We start from the raw sequence: 6,883 nt of genomic DNA, 5'->3' as shown, positions 1-6,883 counted from the left end.
ACAAGCCGATAATTCAGTTTCAAAATTTAGCACCGTCAAAGTAGTTCTCCAGGAATCCTTCAAGATCAAAAAATTAGGTCAACTTAAATACTTTCTTGGCTTTGAATTCTCCCGTTCTATCAAAGGAATTTAGATTTGTCAAATAATATACTTGCATGATCTCATTTGTGACAACTTCTTTCTAGGCTCCAAACCTGTATCAACACCATCTGATAACTCTCTAAAATTTCTGCGGGACTGGGAGGCTCTATTGTAAGACATTTGTACAAATTAAAGAAACATAGACGCATTATTGTAGAATACCAAAACAAAACCTATCATCCCATACATCGTTCAATAACCCATCAAGTTTCTTTACAAGACTGGTCTCATTCACATCCATGTTGCAACTCGAGTAATCAAGTATCTCAAACAATGCCCAAGCAATTGTCTGTTTTTACCTAGAAAGTCACCGCTACAACCCATTGGTTTCGCAACCGTAGAATGGGATCGATACATTTATTCTATAATATTAAGTTTTGGACAATTCTTTTTTCCATGGTAGAGATCTAATATCTTTGAGAACAAATAAACATCTTACAGTATACATATCATATTATGAGGCAGAATATAGAGCACATTCACTTCAACTATCCAAGTGAAAGAGTGATAGCTAATTTACAATAAAGTTTCTCATTCTAATTACCTTAAAGAACGAGTCGTGACAAGTAATGAAAGGGAAAAAGATAGATAGAGACGCAAAAGTATATTTCTACGATCCATCGCATCATCATAGATGAAGATATGTCTATTAATGTGTTTATCATGCGAAAATCATAGGTTCCAAAATTCTTATAATGTTTTAATGTTCTAGAATTTAAACATGATTTTGAAAACTGTAACTTACTTTTTCTTCTCAACGACTCGAAGTTGTTGTTCTTTTTTTCAGGGACTAAATTAAACCTTGCATGTTTTGAAAGAGTAAAGTGAAATTTGATTATGTTGATAATAATAATAACAACATAACTCATATGCAATATAAAATACTATTGATTAGTTATATTATATAGTACAGACTTGCATAGTTACATGTGTAGTATCTTTTGCAAGTGCTCCCAATAAGCACCAGTGGTCTAGTGGTAGAATAGTACCCTGCCACGGTACAGACCCGGGTTCGATTCCCGGCTGGTGCACAAGTAGAGCTATGATGAACAAATTATTGATGTTTGGTAACCTCACTAGTCAACCTTCGTTTGGATGAAGTGTAAACTCCCTGAGCTCTATTTTAATTTTAAATTGTCATTTACCAGTCTCAAAAGCATAATATTATTTTCACCATAGTTTGAATTAAATTTTTCTTTTTTGTTTGTTTTGAATTAGTTTGTTTAAACCACAACCATTTTAATTATTATGCATTATATATAGGGTTTATGAACATTTAATTTAAGCATTACCCACTATCTACTATAGATTTAATTTTATACTTTGATGTGATGTTTTTTTAAATTATATTATCTCGTCTCAATGTTTTTATCTTATATGCCCCTCATCTCTTTGTCATTTTGTCTTGTCTATTAATGTTCAAACTGAACCTAAGTCTTATGCCGAGGCTATAAGTGTGACACTTCGAACAAAACCAAACAAGTCGAGTTGGGTGCCCTAGAGAGGACTGGAATATGAAAACTAGTTGACCTCCCTCCTCATGTAAAACCATTAGGATGCAAACGGACATAAAAAAGCAGGCATGACAGAGATGGTATATTGAACAATTTAAGGCCATATTGTGGCAAAAGTGTATAACATAATATAGGGACTAGATTTCTATGATACATACTCCCCTCCATCCAAAATGACCAGTGTGATTCTAGTAGTCACACTAACTCTCAAAGCACAATTGGAATATACATAAACTTGATGTAAAAAGTACATTCATAGATGGAAACCTTCAAGAAGTTGTTTATATGGAAATAACCCATGTGGCTATCTCGTCTAGACCTAACAAAGTGAGAGAGCTTATTAAATCCATATATGGCCTTAAAGAGGCGTGTAGGAAAACATATGAGAAGCTAACCACGTTCCAACACAATATCACCAAGCCGCGTCTGAATCTCGCCTTAGTCATTCACATTATTGATAGTATATTGGTATGATGCGATACAAGCCGATAATTCACTTTCTAAATTTAGCACCCTCAAAGTAGTTCTCCAGGAATCCTTCAAGATAAAAAAATTAGGTCAACTTAAATACTTTCTTGGCTTTGAATTCTCCCGTTCTATCAAAGGAATTTATATTTGTCAAATAATATAGTTGCATGATCTCATTTGTGACAACTTCTTTCTAGGCTCCAAACCTGTATCAACACCATCTGATAACTCTCTAAAATTTCTGCGGAACTGTGAGGCTCTATTGCCAGACATTTGTACAAATTAAAGAAACATAGACGCATTATTGTAGAATACCAAACAAAACCTATCATCCCATACATCGTTCAATAACCCATCAAGTTTCTTTACAAGACTGGTCTCATTCATTTCCATGTTGCAACTCGAGTAATCAAGTATCTCAAACAATGCCCAAGCAATTGTCTGTTTTTACCTAGAAAGTCACCGCTACAACCCATTGGTTTCACAACCGTAGAATGGGATCGATACATTTATTCTATAATATTAAGTTTTGGACAATTTTTCTTCCATTGTAGAGATCTAATATCTTTGAGAACAAATAAACATCTTACAGTATACATATCATATTATGAGGCAGAATATAGAGCACATTCACTTCAACTATCCAAGTGAAAGAGTGAAAGTTAATTTACAATAAAGTTTCACATTCTAATTACCTTAAAGAACGAGTCGTGACAAGGAATGAAAGGGAAAAAGATAGATAGACACGCAAAAGTATATTTCTACGATCCATCGCATCATCATAGATGAAGCTATGTCTATTAATGTGTTTATCATGCGAAAATCATAGGTTCCAAAATTCTTATAATGTTTTAATGTTCTAGAATTTAAACATGATTTTGAAAACTGTAACTTACTTTTTCTTCTCAACGACTCGAAGTTGTTGTTCTTTTTTTCATGGACTAAATTAAACCTTGCATGTTTTGAAAGAGTAAAGTGAAATTTGATTATGTTGAAAATAATAATAACAACATAACTCATATGCAATATAAAATACTATTGATTAGTTATATTATATAGTACAGACTTGCATAGTTACATGTGTAGTATCTTTTGCAAGTGCTCCCAATAAGCACCAGTGGTCTAGTGGTAGAATAGTACCCTGCCACGGTACAGACCCGGGTTCGATTCCCGGCTGGTGCACAAGTAGAGCTATGATGATCAAATTAGTGATGTTTGGTAACCTCACCAGTCAACCTTCGTTTGGATGATGTGTAAACTCCCTGAGCTCTATTTTAATTTTAAATTGTCATTTACCAGTCTCAAAAGCATAATATTATTTTCACCATAGTTTGAATTAAATTTTTCTTTTTTTGTTTGTTTTGAATTAGTTTGTTTAAACCACGACCATTTTAATTATTATGCATTATATATAGGGTTTATGAACATTTAATTTAAGCATTACCCACTATCTACTATAGATTTAATTTTATACTTTGATGTGATGTTTTTTTAATTATATTATCTCGTCTCAATGTTTTTATCTTATATGCCCCTCATCTCTTGTCATTTTGTCTTGTCTATTAATGTTCAAACTGAACCTAAGTCTTATGCCGAGGCTATAAGTGTGACACTTCGAACAAAACCAAACAAGTCGAGTTGGGTGCCCTAGAGAGGACTGGAATATGAAAACTAGTTGACCTCCCTCCTCATGTAAAACCATTAGGATGCAAACGGACATAAAAAAGCAGGCATGACAGAGATGGTATATTGAACAATTTAAGGCCATATTGTGGCAAAAAGTGTATAACATAAATAGGGACTAGATTTCTATGATACATACTCCCCTCCATCCAAAATGACCAGTGTGATTCTAGTAGTCACACTAACTCTCAAAGCACAATTGGAATATACATAAACTTGATGTAAAAAGTACATTCATAGATGGAAACCTTCAAGAAGTTGTTTATATGGAAATAACCCATGTGGCTATCTCGTCTAGACCTAACAAAGTGAGAGAGCTTATTAAATCCATATATGGCCTTAAGAGGCGTGTAGGAAAACATATGAGAAGCTAACCACGTTCCAACACAATATCACCAAGCCGCGTCTGAATCTCGCCTTATTCATTCACATTATTGATAGTATATTGGTATGATGCGATTACAAGCCGATAATTCACTTTCTAAATTTAGCACCCTCAAAGTAGTTCTCCAGGAATCCTTCAAGATCAAAAAATTAGGTCAACTTAAATACTTTCTTGGCTTTGAATTCTCCCGTTCTATCAAGGAATTTATATTTGTCAAATAATATAGTTGCATGATCTCATTTGTGACAACTTCTTTCTAGGCTCCAAACCTGTATCAACACCATCTGATAACTCTCTAAAATTTCTGCGGAACTGTGAGGCTCTATTGCCAGACATTTGTACAAATTAAAGAAACATAGACGCATTATTGTAGAATACCAAAACAAAACCTATCATCCCATACATCGTTCAATAACCCATCAAGTTTCTTTACAAGACGTGTCTCATTCACTTCCATGTTGCAACTCGAGTAATCAAGTATCTCAAACAATGCCCAAGCAATTGTCTGTTTTACCTAGAAATCACCGCTACAACCCATTGGTTTCACAACCGTAGAATGGGATCGATACATTTATTCTATATATTAAGTTTTGGACAATTCTTCTTCCATTGTAGAGATCTAATATCTTTGAGAACAAATAAACATCTTACAGTATACATTCATATTAGAGGCAGAATATAGAGCACATTCACTTCAACTATCCAAGTGAAAGAGTGAAAGTTAATTTACAATAAAGTTTCACATTCTAATTACCTAAAGAACGAGTCGTGACAAGGAATGAAAGGGAAGAAGATAGATAGAGACGCAAAAGTATATTTCTATGATCCATCGCATCATCATAGATGAAGCTATGTCTATTAATGTTTATCATGCGAAAATCATAGGTTCCAAAATTCTTATAATGTTTTAATGTTCTAGAATTTAAACATGATTTTGAAAACTGTAACTTACTTTTTCTTCTCAACGACTCGAAGTTGTTGTTCTTTTTTTCAGGGACTAAATTAAACCTTGCATGTTTTGAAAGAGTAAAGTGAAATTTGATTATGTTGATAATAAAATACAACAAACTCATATGCAATATAAAATACTATTGATTAGTTATATTATATAGTATAGACCTGCATAGTTACATGTGTATTATCTTTTGCAAATGCTCCCAATAAGCACCGGTGGTCTAGTGGTAGAATAGTTCCCTGCCACGGTACAGACTCGGGTTCGATTCCCGGCTGGTGCACAAGTAGAGCTATGATTAACAAATTAGTGATGTTTGGTAACTTCACCAGTCATCCTTCGTTTGGATGAAGTGTAAACTCCTTGTGCTCTATTTTAATTTTAAATTGTCATTTAAGGTCATATTGTGGCAAAAGTGTATAACATAATATAGGGACTAGATTTCTATGATACATACTCCCCTCTATCCAAAATGACCAGTGTGATTCTAGTAGTCACACTAACTCTCAAAGCACAATTGGAATATACATAAACTTGATGTAAAAAGTACATTCATAGATGGAAACCTTCAAGAAGTTGTTTATATGGAAATACCCACGTGGCTATCTCGTCTAGACCTAGCAAAGTGAGAGAGCCTTATTAATCCATATATGGCCTTAAAGAGGCGTGTAGGAAAACATATGAGAAGCTAACCACGTTCCCAACACAATATCACCAAGCCGCGTCTGAATCTCGCCTTAGTCATTCACATTATTGATAGTATATTGGTATGATGCGATACAAGCCGATAATTCACTTTTCTAAATTTAGCACCCTCAAAGTAGTTCTCCAGGATCCTTCAGATAAAAAATTAGGTCAACTTAAATACTTTCTTGGCTTTGAATTCTCCCGTTCTATCAAAGAATTTAGATTTGTCAAATAATATACTTGCATGATCTCATTTGTGACAACTTCTTTCTAGGCTCCAAACCTGTATCAACACCATCTGATAACTCTCTAAATTTCTGCGGGACTGTGAGGCTCTATTGCCAGACATTTGTACAAATTAAGAAACATAGACGCATTATGTAGATACCAAAACAAAACCTATCATCCCATACATCGTTCAATAACCCATCAAGTTTCTTTACAAGACTGGTCTCATTCACTTCCATGTTGCAACTCGAGTAATCAAGTATCTCAACAATGCCCAAGCAATTGTCTGTTTTTACCTAGAAAGTCACCGCTACAACCCATTGGTTTCGCAACCGTAGAATGGGATCGATACATTTATTCTATAATATTAAGTTTGGGACAATTCTTCTTCCATTGTAGAGATCTAATATCTTTGGAACAAATAAACATCTTACAGTATCCATATCATATTATGAGGCAGAATATAGAGCACATTCACTTCACTATCCAAGTGAACGAGTGATAGTTAATTACAATAAAGTTTATCATTCTAATTACCTTAAAGACGAGTCGTGGACAAGTAATGAAAGGGAAAAAGATAGATAGAGACGCAAAAGTATATTTTCTCGATCCATCGCATCATCATAGATGAAGATATGTCTATTAATGTGTTTATCATGCGAAATCATAGGTTCCAAAATTCTTATAATGTTTTAATGTTCTAGAATTAAACATGATTTTGAAAACTGTAACTTACTTTTTCTTCTCAACGACTCGAAGTTGTTGTTCTTTTTTCAGGGACTAAATTAAACCTTGCATGTTTTGAAAGAGTAAAGTGAAATTTTG

General features: G+C 33.8%; 3 non-coding genes across 3 annotated transcripts; all 3 read left to right on the top strand.

The window, feature by feature from the left end:
- Positions 1 to 1,101: 1,101 nt before the first annotated feature.
- TRNAG-GCC (transfer RNA glycine (anticodon GCC)) lies at positions 1,102 to 1,172 on the top strand. Its single transcript has one exon. It is a non-coding gene; the product is annotated as a tRNA-Gly (tRNA).
- A 2,062-nt stretch (positions 1,173 to 3,234) lies between these two features.
- TRNAG-GCC (transfer RNA glycine (anticodon GCC)) lies at positions 3,235 to 3,305 on the top strand. The gene has a single exon. It is a non-coding gene; the product is annotated as a tRNA-Gly (tRNA).
- Positions 3,306 to 5,355: 2,050 nt separating this feature from the next.
- Positions 5,356 to 5,426, top strand: TRNAG-GCC (transfer RNA glycine (anticodon GCC)). The gene has a single exon. It is a non-coding gene; the product is annotated as a tRNA-Gly (tRNA).
- The last annotated feature ends 1,457 nt before the right edge of the window (positions 5,427 to 6,883 follow it).

The sequence above is a fragment of the Lathyrus oleraceus genome, chromosome 6 (assembly GCF_024323335.1).
Source record: "Lathyrus oleraceus cultivar Zhongwan6 chromosome 6, CAAS_Psat_ZW6_1.0, whole genome shotgun sequence".
In the NCBI taxonomy this organism is placed as follows: Eukaryota; Viridiplantae; Streptophyta; class Magnoliopsida; order Fabales; family Fabaceae; genus Lathyrus; species Lathyrus oleraceus.
Note: the sequence above shows the minus strand (reverse complement) of the source record. Positions and strands in the feature narration are given on the sequence as shown.